Below are 13,655 nucleotides of genomic sequence, written 5' to 3'. Positions count from 1 at the left end.
TTTTTCGGGGATATCCGATCGCAGATTATTATTCACGTTTTGATTCGCGCGAGGACGGGTCAACAATGTTGAATGTTACGAGAATAAACTGCAAATTTTCGTGCAATTAAGCAACTGGGTTGGTCCATATTGCAGACACACCACTATTTCGCGCTTGCCTCGATCCTCGCAGACATTGTTCACGACCTAACGTGATGCTCTCGTTAATGCCTTACATTATGTTACGTTCTCTTGGACGTTTCTTATTGTTAGATCATGTCCCACATTCCCCGCTTTACATAATTTACGGTAGACGATACAAGCGCACTCGAGTTCGATCTTTACGATCCGCCGTTCATTTTATCCGTCAAATCGACATAATTTCCCAAGGATCTTTGCACCTGCGAAACAATACCGTTTCGGAAGTCACAATCAAATTGTTCGCGAAGGCAAACATTTGAAGAGCTTATATATATATATCAAATAAAGCCGAGAGAATGGAGACTACTGTCAGTGATTAATCCCCGATCTTTAATCCAAAAATTTATAACTGACCTCCATTGGAATGTAATTTTCTGGAGTGCTTTGCTTATGGTTGTATTACATCGAGTTTAATTTAATTACTTTTTATTTTTCTTTATTATTTCTCTATTTTTCTCTTTATAATTATATTTTTAATTGAAAATTATGCCTTCATATGCTCTAATGATAATTATTTTAATATAATTTTCCAAATTGACAAAATATTTGTTTATTTTTCCTGGAATAAATTTTGCGTTCTTACCAAATTAACGTTTATCCGAATTTATATAAGCAGCGTTTTAAACCGTTTGATTATGTAATGTCTCCCTCTAGTTTAAAAAATAAATAAATAAATAAATAAAAATTAAATAAGTTAAATATTTATTAGTAACTTGTAATTTAATTCTGTGCATATTTCTTTCTTGTCGAATATTTCATACACAATTATAATGAAATGTTTCTCGGTTAATATACGCATTGAGCAACGTGATGAAGTATAATATAAATATATATCTTTTTCACGATCCCCTTTTTTTCCGTCTTTCTTGAAAATCTTCTCGATCTTCTTCCCATCTTTTAGCATTGCCCCTGCGAGAAGTTTTGTGCGAGCGTCTTCTTCTCTGAATTTTTTCTACTGTTCTCACATTTCAAACCTTCTTTTCCTTTGTCGCTATATTGCTCGGAATTGCGGAGACGCTGTAAGTCTCAAGTCTAATGTGTGTGAGGGAATTTTCTTTTGCAGAAGACTCGTAAAAAGATATAGGATGTGTAGGACATAAAAATAAATAAATAAATGTTTAACGCGAGCACATATTATTACAATTACGTCATGAAAACGCGGCAATATTGCATCATCCTTTCATGGAAATATCTCCGGGGAGAGGAGGGACGGGGGCAGGGGATTCTGGCCAAATATTAACCAACATTTGCCGGTATTAATTAAAATCTTGCGGTGTATGTGATTTACTCTAATTAATGTTGATTTAATATTCATAATTGCATTTGATCCCAACTGTATTTATTTACGTGTAATCACTATTCCCTGTCGCATTGTGCATGTATTTATAGTATTGCGTATTTTTTTCTTTCTCTCTTTTGCGAGTATTAAATCGTTCGAATCGATTCATCTGAATTTTTGTTACGATTAACAGATATATGTATAGACACATATATATGTAGAGAAATTATTATCGGTGTATTTTATATACAATTACGTTTCATGCACGTCAGTTTATTTAAACACTTTCACTTTTTAAATTGCGTATCGGAAAAATAATCGTACAATGTACAGTCAACAGTGTTCGCCCTGGCATTTTTTATTATCGCGTGTCCAACAATCCCCCCAAATGGCGAGAACGAATCGAACAAAAATCCGACTCGCGAGCAATATTCCAGGATTGATACTTCCATTCCGCGAAGTCCTTTTAACGGGTACTCGTCTGAAAACACCAAGCTGTAGAATCCAGTTGGCTGGACCATCGCGTCCGAGATCGCCGAGAGAAAAGCCCTTCCCCTCCTCTTTCCCACCCCCTACCCGAGCGGTCCATTTGAAGGTGGAGCTGAGTGCAGCGAGAGAAGAGCTCCACCGCGAGAGTTTTTCTTCCGCCCTTTTTCGAGGTCTTTATCGGTCATATCGACGGGAGAAAAATCGAGAGAGAAAAAAAAACAATACGAATGTCGCGCGCGAAGGGATGAGGAAAGTGTTCGAAATATTATCAATGTTAGAGATGTGTTATATTTTTTGTCCGCTCAAATTTGATAAATTCCTGCTTGATCATCCCGTGGATTTTGAGACGGAGACAGCGGCTCCTTCGGATTCCTCAGAGCTGAAAATTGAATTCTTTTCGTCGCGACGGCAGCTTCGTTTCGTTCTCTCCTAAGATTCGACGTATTTGAACCCCTGGTCTCCGCCGGCTCTTCTTCTTTTCCTCCTGTTTTTCTCCTCCCGTTCCTGCCCCAAAGCCGGGACACGGAAGGCAACTTGCCAGTTCGAGAAAAAAAAAAAACAGTTCTTAAGAAATCCTGCGTGATTTTAGACTGCTTCGTGTAATTCCCGTAAGAAACTCCGCGATTTCTTGAACAGCTTCCAATCAGATTGGCCGCATTTCATCTTATAAGATCAATGATACTGTCTAAACTATGTGTCTAAACTGTCTAAGCTGTACTTTGTCTGAATTATATTACAAGTCAAAGACGCATGTATTCATATTTTAACGTTCGAGCATAACGTTGTGACTTTTATTAATTGCTTGTCATAATCAGATAGCCATTTTAATATGTGAAATGAATATAGATTTAAAGAACATAATGTTAAAACTAAAGTAACATTTTTATTGCAACGTCAATAATTTTTACACATTGCACTACATTTTATAACGGTGTTTATGAATGGCTATTAGAAGACGATTGCAAAAATGATTATAATAATCAAATCTCTCTGGTTTTTTTTCTCCCTCTCTCTAACGGAGACAACACATACTATATACTTTCGTTCTGTCTTACACCATCATTTGCGATTGATTGATGGAAGTCTTTGAACATGCACGAGCTAAAGCGACAGCTCTCTAAGCGATCGGTAATACGTCAATTATGCAAATGATCCGCAGTCCGGTCTGCAACGTGCAACGATCTGCGGAATCATTAAGTGACGCGTGGATTTTCTTTAATGTGCCCCAAGCAATCGCAGAACCGGCCGCGATATGCGACGTGTAGCATGGCTTTTTAAAATGCTTCCACCGTCTAACAATAAGTGCATCTAAGTGCTAACTCGCGACACACACACACACACATACACATACACACGCAAAATCGCGAGGTCTCCTTTCGCGCGCGCCTCGATTACGTCAAAGTGAAACCGTCCACGTGGTTTTGACGTATCGGCGAATTCGAGCGCCCAGCAGGAAATTGTTTTACGACCCCTGCACGTGCGCTGATCGTACGTGGCTTTCACTATCCTTGGCCATTGTCGGCTCGATATAACCGGCGGCCGTGAACATCGAACCTTGAACACGAATTTAAAGCGTTCCGCTCGTCAAAAGCGCGCGCTTCTCATCGAAAGCCCACGCGCGGTCGGGTCGTCGATCAGATCATGTGCCGTCCCGACTCATCCCGAAGGTCGTACTAATCGCGTTAACCAATTGATCTCTCCGGCATGTCAACGCTCCGATATTACACTCGACCGAGCCTATTTTTCCAACGACGAGATTCGTCGCGACCCATCCGCGTTGACTCAACAGAAGGTTCAAAGATATAGATGAAAGAGAGAAATTTTTATCTAGTATCTAACTTTTTTTATCAATTAATATCGAATTAATTTTAAAACTGTAACAAGTGCTAATGCGAAATTGGCACGTCTTGATTTATCAGATCACGAATTTTTATTTTATCCAGAGTGTTTACTTCCTGGAAAAACATGGAAAATTTAAGAATTATCTCAGGGAATTTTTTTGTATCTGGAGAAATCAGGGAATTCTCATGGAATTTTATTGGGAGTCAGGAAATTTAAAAAAAAACTACTTTTTTTGATAATTTTGCTCTTCTACTATAAATAGTAGAAAATCCGTCAATAAGCCAGCTTGGGAATTATGTATTTAAAATATATATTTAAAATATATATATTATAAATTTATATATCTATTTATATATTCAATGTCTTAACAAAATATTGAATATACAGTACATATCCTTTATTTTAAATTTTAACCATAAAAAATAAAAATGTTATGGAAGTCAAAAATATTTATCTTAACGAAAGCTATTCAATTTTTTTGTGGCTTTGTATTTTTTTTTATATAAGTGAAAAGCATTAGAAAACGCGTACCATAAAAAAACTTATTCTAAAAAATTGCACCAAAAAAGTCTTTAAAAAATATTCTCTTTACCTGGGATTTTGAACAAAAATACCTGGAAGATCAGGGAATTTTCAGGGAATTTTTTTTTACAAGATTTGAATAGACACCCTGTTATTGCTACTTTTTTTTATTTCAATTGTTTAATAAAAATTGACAAACTCGATGAATTAAATTAATAAAATAAATATCCGTCACTTGCAGTTGGTCATGGTTGCATATAAAGCACGACTCACGTTAGAATAATCCTCCCTTTGGTTTTATTATCGTGGAAACATAGTTAACGCGAAAGCAACCGAAATTACATTGCAGTTCTCCGCAACGACACGAGTATTCTGAAGCGTTCTAGGCGAGAATATTTCCTTAATTAGTTCAGCTACATTTCCATACTTGTGCGACGTGCTTGCATTGCTGCTAGTCCGGACACATTTTCGTCGACGAGATACTTGTTGCTAACTTGGAACTTTGTAAACTCACAATCATACGTGGTAAATTTCTTTCCATCTTTTTGTACATGAATTCGTTAACGCATCAACCGCAAAATAGTAATGTTCATATTCCGAAATTTTTTAATTACTACACAATTAATATGTAAGAATCGTATAATATAAGATATGAATAATCTATTATTAACCTAATAAACCTGTTACTTTGTTACAAAAAAAAAAAATGTAATATCAATCTTATACAACGATGACCATGATCGATCCAGGTTTTTTTTTTACAAGTCATGCTTATAATAACCTTGGTTGTTTATTCTTTTTTATTACTTGGTTGTTTATTCTTGTCTCATCGGTATGCAAAGAAATCGCGCTTGGTTTAAAAACGATGCAAAATATTATAATTGTAACCTTCTTTTGTGACATAAATTATACCCTTAGTATTCTCTATGCAATGTCAAGCCATTTGAAAATGCTGTTTATGACTCATTCTCGTTGAGCAAGATTTCAAGATTGCTTTAAACGTCTATTTCAACAATTCTTAACGAGTATCGCAATTAACAACATGTCTCTTAAAATTACTTCATTAATCTCGCATCCCGAGAAATCACATTCTAAATACGTGACTTAATTAAGTGCTACTTTATTACTAATTTGTTGCTCTAAGTTTGAATTTATTGCATCTCGTTTAATGTTAGAAAAAGAAACTGAACGCGAGTCTACGCAAGTTTGCTATGAAGTATATTAAAATAAGTTATATACTTTTTTTGGTATTAACGATAAGCCTTTGGTATTAAAAGATTTTCTGGAGTAATTATTTTCATACTACTTCTCCGAACTTTACACTCGTAAAAAAGTTTTCGATTATTTTTTAAAATGATTTCGAAAAATTAAGATAAATATAATTTAATACTTTACGAAAATAATTTAACCAGGATATATCATATATATATTATGAAACGAAACAACGGAGTTGTAAAAACACATCATTAATTCATAGAATATATCTAAATTATATAAAGCACGAAATGTATAAAGTAATTTATATTTTAAAAAATAATTATAGCGCGCAATTAAATTTTTATTTGTCTCTCTTTAAACATATAATTTATAAAAGAAATTACAAAATTTTACAACAAATTATTTTAATAAAATCTTCCTCTATATAAAATATGATAAATAACAATATAACTCTTGTATAAATAATCTAAAGGGGATTATACATCTTAAAGAAAATTCTGAAACATTATATGTGTATATATATATTTAAACTATTAATTATAAATATTTTAAATATTTAAAAACAAGTTTTGCGATATTTTACATACAATCATATTTTACATTGTATTAAACAATGATGTAAAATTAGTCATCACTGCGAAGATAAACAAGCTATTAATTTTACATAAATAACAAATAATATATAAATTAATAAGTTTATTATAATATTATAATAATATATAAATTAATAAGATTATATTAATTATAAATTACTTATATTATTGCTCTGCCTGATGCTTTCCCGGACCTTCTCTCTTGTTTGTTGCTCGCTGCTTCTTTTGTAGTATATTCACTCGCGAAAATAATGGCTAATTATGATTATGCGCACACTAATTATCAGAATACAATGATCGTATGACACTTATGGTATTCCCGACGCGATTATAATCGCACATGACTTTGTTTTATATTGTGACCGAAGAATGTGAAAAATAACGATTATACAAGATTATAATCCGCTTGGCATTGGAAAATTACATTGTCGAAATTATAGAATGCTATTTCTGCTGTTAATGAACAATATATGTACGCATTTTACAGCAATTATATTATTTCTCTCATTAAAACACAATCAAATAAATTATAACTAAATTACAATTAATAATTTTAACTAAACATCAATATATAAGCTTGGAATGTACAGGATTAATTAATATTACAATACAATGTATATACACGGGATCACAATAATGATTATATTTGTTAATTAAACGGGTCATTATGATACGAATCAATCTGTTGTATAGTCACAATGATTTCTTAATGACTGAGAAGTTTGAGAATGACATCGATAGTTTTTACTATAACATTGCGCGATAATACATGATACTACACGAGTTAATGGCTAGTTGAAACCCGATAATCGCGCAAGGTAATTAATCGCGCATGATATTAATTAATTAATTATAATTAGCGTTGATAATGGTTAATTGTAATAATCATAGGAAATAGTAGCGATATTTTGAAACATAATACGACGTAATGCCTTGTACCGCTCGAATCTCGCAACGCGACTGACAAGATTATAGCAGATAAACATAATAACATGTTGTTAACATATGTAACATACGTAACATACCATAACATACGTCGTGAAAAGCATAGATCGAAATATCGTGTGACGAGGAAATATTATACGCACCATAAAATTAATTCTATTTTCTCTCTCTCTCTTTCCTTACCTCTAATTATATTATATTTTATTCCTTGAATTTCAAACTAATAATTAGTAAAACATTGGATATATCTTGTCATATTACTACACTTCTCCAATGCAAAAATAATTGGTAGATTACTTAATTAATTATTTAAATCGGCGAAAAATTTAGAACGTATAAATTATTAAAATCCGAGTCTATTTTAAAAAATAATTCTTATTATTATTATTGATATAATATGATTTTTCTTAAATAAACTTGACTGCGAATTTTTCATCAATTTAAATATAATTCCCAATTATTTTGAGAGAGACTGAGAAAACATAGAGCGATATAATATATACGAGTCACGGGATTGAGTGATTGCAATAAAATGAAAAGTTATACCATATCAAATCTTTTCTATCAATAATAAATAATTAATCTCAAATTTAAGGAATAGAATATTCAATATAAAAGTATTTCATTATAAAAGCACGTTAAATATTTTCCATAATGACAACAGGCCACCCGTTATTCGGTCTTGGCTTCTCGCGCGTTGTTATTGTTTACATGCCGTCTCTTTTCAAGGCGTGTTATTGTTACATACCTACGTACGTCGCGTCGTTTTGTCATTGTCAGTCGCGTTCCGAGACTCGAAGGAGCCGGCAGCTGCGTCGTATCATCTCTCGAAATGCGATTATTTCCTATGATTATTACAATTAGTGATTATCAACCCGCGCGATTAACTACCTTTTTGCGATTATCCGGTCTTAACTAACCATTCACTCGTGTAGTATCGCGTATTATCGCGCAATATTATAGTAAAAACTATCGATGTCATTCTCAAACTTCTCAGTCATTAACAAAGCATCGTGAATGTACAATATAGATTGACTCAAACGTCATTGCGACGCGTTTAATTAATAAATACGTTCATTATTGCCCGCGTATATGTATTTTTATATTTATCGATCACATATAATAAATTCGGCGCCTGTACGTCTATAATTAAATGGAACGCGTGTTTTATGATTTGGTTCAACGAATGAGAGATAGTAAAATGCGTATGTATATATATTTGTTAGTAGCAGAGGTAACATTATTTAGTCGTAATTTTCTGATACCGAGTGGGTCGTAGCTTTGTATAATATCCGTGATTTTTGTTCTTTAGTCATAATATAAAATAAAATGCGCATTATAAAATGTCACGCGATAGTCGTATTCTGATGATTAAATGCATGTGTGCATTGATCGTCATTAGCCGTATTTTCGCGAATGAATATTGTGTGTGTGCTACAAAAAATAGCTGTAAATAACAAACAAAGAGAGGAGGAGGCCCAGGGACGCATCGGGCGACGACGGAGCAATTATGTGGTAGTAAATTTATAATTTTTCAAATTTATATATTATTTTGTTATTTATTTTTAAATTTATATATTATTTTGTTATTGATCTTTGTGATGATGACCAGTTTTACATCATTGTTTTTATATGACGTATATAAAATATTCCTCATTTTTTTTGTTATTTTAAAATATATTTAAAATACTTAATAAAATATTTGTTCTAAACATAAAAAGTCCGTAAAAAAATTTGCAGCCTATTTGCAGGTGGAGCCGTGATTCTGAATAATTACCAAATATTTGTAATTAATAATTATATACACATAAAATTTTTCGATATTGTTACAGATTTATAAAATTATTTACAAATTATTTATACAAAAATTATATTTTTATTTATATTTTATATAAATTTTTTTTATATCAAAACAATTTCTTTAATTTCTCTTCTGCAAATTTCTTTCTTTTTTTTTTTTTAATATTTGTTTAAAGGAATGGATTCAATTGTACGCAATATTTATTTTTTGAGATATTAATTAATTTGGACATGGCTTTGTATAATATAAATTGTATTTGTATTTTACAGATCAACGCTGCGTTTTACTCCACTTGCGCGGTGAGTGGTTAAATTATTTTTTATCTTAATCCTGAGAGAGATAAATTTAAAAAATAATCAGAAACTTATTTCGCAAACATTAAATTGGCTTAAATTGGCTCTCATCATATATACTTAAATACAAAAATATAAAATATAATTACCAACACATATACACACATTTTTGAGCATGAGATGGAATTTTTTGTGCAAATATTATATTTATATTTTTATATGAAATGCTTTGTGTAAATACCGTGATTCATATCTTCCTTACATATTTGACGCTAAATATAATCTGTTAATTTCCATCTCATGTTTGTATTAATGCTATTCTTATATTTAATAATAAATATACGATGGAAAATATGTGAGAGCCATCTCGTCAGTCTCGGTTTCTCAACATTTAAACTTTATATTCTCGTCGCGTGGCTATCGAAATACCGTCTTTAAGGTTTTCGTGTCTGTCGTCGGACTTTGTTTGCTCAGCCGGAAGTTTGCTCTCTCTTTTTTTTTCCTTTCTCGTTCTCTACACACAGAACTCTTTTCGTCGACGCTATCTCTCGTATCTGGCGTAATCGTTAACCGCGGCTCGTTCCGACATTCGTTCTCGTCAAATCGGTCGTTTTTACGCGACGTATTACGTCACGATTTGTGTTTATTTATGTGCCCGATGCGACGGCAAGCCCCCGTCGTCACTCGGTAACAGTATACACATGGCCACTCTCTCGAACCCAGCCGAATCGATATCGCGTAGCCTAGTTTCGCGACCGGTGCCGAGGAGGTTTTAGAACTGCGCGATTCCACGGTTTCCAAGCCAACCGTCTCCTCGTAGTACGAGCGAACTTTCATTGCAATTGGTGGCCATTATGATTCATGGTATCTATTTGCTTCTGGGTATGAAGCACGGGCGAGATGTAACGAGATGCGCTTCTATACTGAAAGGAGACCCGCAGTTATTATTATCTTTTTTTTTTTTGTATCATGAAAAAAGGATGCACATTGAAGACGCCAATTTTTATATCACGATGTAACGTATTGGTAATAATAAATATTTCAAAGTAAATTTTTTTATTACGACGATAAATTTGTATTATAAATATACCCTTGATGCTGATGGCATATAAAATACAGGGTGTCTATTCATTGGAAAAACATAGAATTTTCAGAAAATTTTTTTATACCTTGAGAAATCAGGGAATTCTCATGGAATTTTTTGGGGACTTTAGGGAATTTTAAAAAAAGTTATTTCTTTAATAATTTTGATCTTATGCTATAAGCAATTTGCTGATTTGTTTAAAATATATTTTAGGTATATATCTATCTCTCTTTATATATTAAATGTCTTAACAAAATATTGAATATGCAATACATATCCTTTATTTTAATTTTTAGTAATAAATAAAAATGCAAGTTAAAAATTTTTATCTTAACGAAAACTTTTTTTTTCTTTTTTTTTCAATACATTTGTAAATCTAGCACTTGAAACTTAAGTGGCTTTATATTGTTTTTTGTATGAGTGAAAAGCATTAAAAATAATACAAAAATAAATAGTAATTAAATAATAAAAAAAAAATTATCTTAGGAAATTGCACCACACAAAAAATCTTTAAAATAATCTTTTTACTTGGAATTTTGAACAAAAATATCTGGAAGATCAAGGAATTTTTTTACAAGATTTGAATAGACATCCTGAAATAATTAATAGAACTTTATAATTAATAAACTTTATTTTAAATTTTTTCTATGTACAAAGAAATAAAATTTTGACAGAACTAACATATTACAATAAAAATATAAACATGTGAAGATTGAAAGAGAGATTACGCTTTATATACGCGTCGCGTGCTTCGGTAAAGACTTTGAATCTCGGCGTGCCAGACGAATTCGCCGAATCAGCGAAATCCCTCTCGCGCAGAAAATACGCTATCTGGCAAAATAAACTGCGCCCTGCCAGCGGCATCCCGCGAGCTTTTGGAAGTTTGCGGCAAAAGAGCCTTTGCGCCAGACGGCGCGACGCTTTCTTACGAGCACATCTGCTGCCCCGGCAAATGTCAAATCGGCATCGAACACGCGCGTAGCAAAAGTAGCATTCGGTAGAGAAACGACCGTGTAACTGTCCGTTCGTTCAATTTCACGCTAAAAAGCGGAAACTTTAGAGCGCAGGAAGGGATGCAAAGTATAAATTAATTATGTCATTATATTTCCTTCCCCCTTCATAATTCCTGATTTTATCTTTTTAAAAAACTTTTCCCCAAAAAAGAATGGAAATGTTATGCGGGTGAAAAATGTTTATCTTATATAAAAGTCTCTCAGTTTTTTTAGTATTTTTTCAAATTTAATGTTTGAAACTTAAATGGCTCTTTATTTTTTCTTTCTTCGTATGAGTAGAAAACGTTGGAAAGCGCATGCAATAGACATTTATTTTAAAAAGCCACTATATAAAAATTTAAACTTCTTTAATTTTACCTAAACAAAGATAAAGGGATCAAGAAATTCTCATGGAATTATTGCTAATTTTTTTATTTATTTCTAAAAATAATTAATAAATATATTTATTTATATCGTTTATAATTTTTCTTTATTTTTTTATTTTTTATTTTTTTATTACATTTTTAATTTATTTATTTTTTAATATCATTACTTTCATGTCTCTTTTTTAAAGCGGAGTTTCTCGATTGATTACTAGAGTGCTCATTTTGTGTACGCTACGATTTGTTCTGCTCGTGCAACGAGAACAGAGAGAGAGGTGGTTTCGCGGCGAGGCGGCTGATGTTGTCCATTAATTACGTATGCCCGTATTTGGCTCCAGCAATTAAATATTCCGGCGAGTTTATAACACTCGACGATCACTTTTACAAACGCTATAGGGCTATTCTTTTTTCCGTAACAATTACCGCGCGACGTAAATTACAGGCGCGACACATCGTTACCAGGTATACGAATAATATGTACCCCGTATATCACGCGCATATTCTACCCTAATATAACTTGACATTGAGTTTTATTGGTTTGCCGCGAAAATCCTAATCGGCGTTATCGTGAGCTACGAGATCAAATATCCACTCAATCGTGCCGTGCGAATGCACATCTTTTTCCCGCCGTCTTATCAAGGTAGCAATACTTTATCGCGACATTTCAAGGAATATAAATCAATATATTATCATATATATATATATGTACTGGTTGAATATATATTTTTTTAAAGATAAACTACTCGATCTGCAAATAGAAGGTTATATCTAATGTTATGAATATATTTGTGAAAGAAACTGCTTATAAAATAAATGTTTCTTCCACAGTACTTTAATAATATATTGATGCAATTTTTTATTGCACATGTTAAAAGTAGATATAATCAGATTAGTTTAACGCTAAAATCCCATAAGTATAATGAGCGAAGAGAGATGGGTTCTTATTTTTTATACATATTTAGTAATAATCATTATACAATATTTATGTGTATTATATATATATACATATATAATAAATAAAATATTAATATAAAAAATAATTTTAGAACTAAACGATTATATAAAACACTCGCAGCCACAAATCATAAATTTTATATGTATAAAAGTATGTATATATAAGATATATATTTTTATTTTATTTTATTAATTGATTTTTTATTAATTTTTGAAGATGACAACCAATTGATCAAAACATTCGATTATTACATACTCTCTCTCTCTTAATCTTATATTAAATATATAATACTTTTTACGCATACATTATAAGCATCGCTTGCTGGCTTTTATTAATTCAATTCTCATGATTTATAAAATAAAGGATGTTTTTTCGCTATAGACTATTACTTATGTCAAATATTTTTTGGGATCAAGTAGCGCCATAATTGTTCGTTTTATCGTTCACAACGAAACAATAATAGTATGTGTAAAATTAGCCTCTCATTTTTTGAAAATTTTACATTTCCATCAATTTTTTTTTTTTTTTTTCTGAAATATTGTTTAAATTACTGAGCTACGGTTTTAACACATATCGGCATAAATGTAGACAATTAATAAAAATACGAAATTCAAAAAGTATGGGACTGACTACACAGGTAAACAATTCGGCCAATCGCACGTAAGCTGCGATAAAAACAACTTCGATGCGGGCTTATCTGTATTACAAACGGAATCCTCAATATCGGGCGGCTTTTTCAGTATCGACTTTCTCGTGTGTAGGAGAGAGAAGCGCATTTTTAAAAATAGCATTTCCATACATCGAGTTGTTGAAATTACACAAATTCATTGGCGAACCGATTCGTTTGTCTCCCCGCATATTCGTCGGCGCGCTGGTATCGATTCCCCTATATTATTTAATTGATTTCAATTAAATATGTACACAAGAATTCTTAAAAATTATTAAAGTCGCGCATACACATGTAGATAAAACATGATGCGAATCTAGGATTGTTTTGCAGCAACGTATACATATATAGATCCATTCGCATTATTGGTCCTCGTTATGTAAATCGCTCTTGCTTGGGGGAGGGGGGGAGA

At 32.1% G+C, this 13,655-nt stretch overlaps 1 long non-coding RNA gene across 2 annotated transcripts in view; it reads left to right on the top strand.

Annotated features, from left to right (window-relative positions):
* The window catches only part of LOC115241462, a 96,197-nt gene that overhangs the window by 60,990 nt on the left and 21,552 nt on the right, over positions 1-13,655 (top strand). For both annotated transcript variants that reach the window (XR_003884903.1, XR_003884904.1), the window contains exon 2: positions 9,139-9,168. This is a non-coding gene — a long non-coding RNA (uncharacterized LOC115241462). The remainder of the gene's footprint in view (positions 1-9,138; positions 9,169-13,655) is intronic.

This window comes from Formica exsecta, unplaced genomic scaffold (assembly GCF_003651465.1).
Source record: "Formica exsecta isolate Colony F162 unplaced genomic scaffold, ASM365146v1 scaffold49, whole genome shotgun sequence".
Taxonomy (NCBI): Eukaryota; Metazoa; Arthropoda; class Insecta; order Hymenoptera; family Formicidae; genus Formica; species Formica exsecta.
This window is presented reverse-complemented; position numbering and strand designations above follow the sequence as displayed.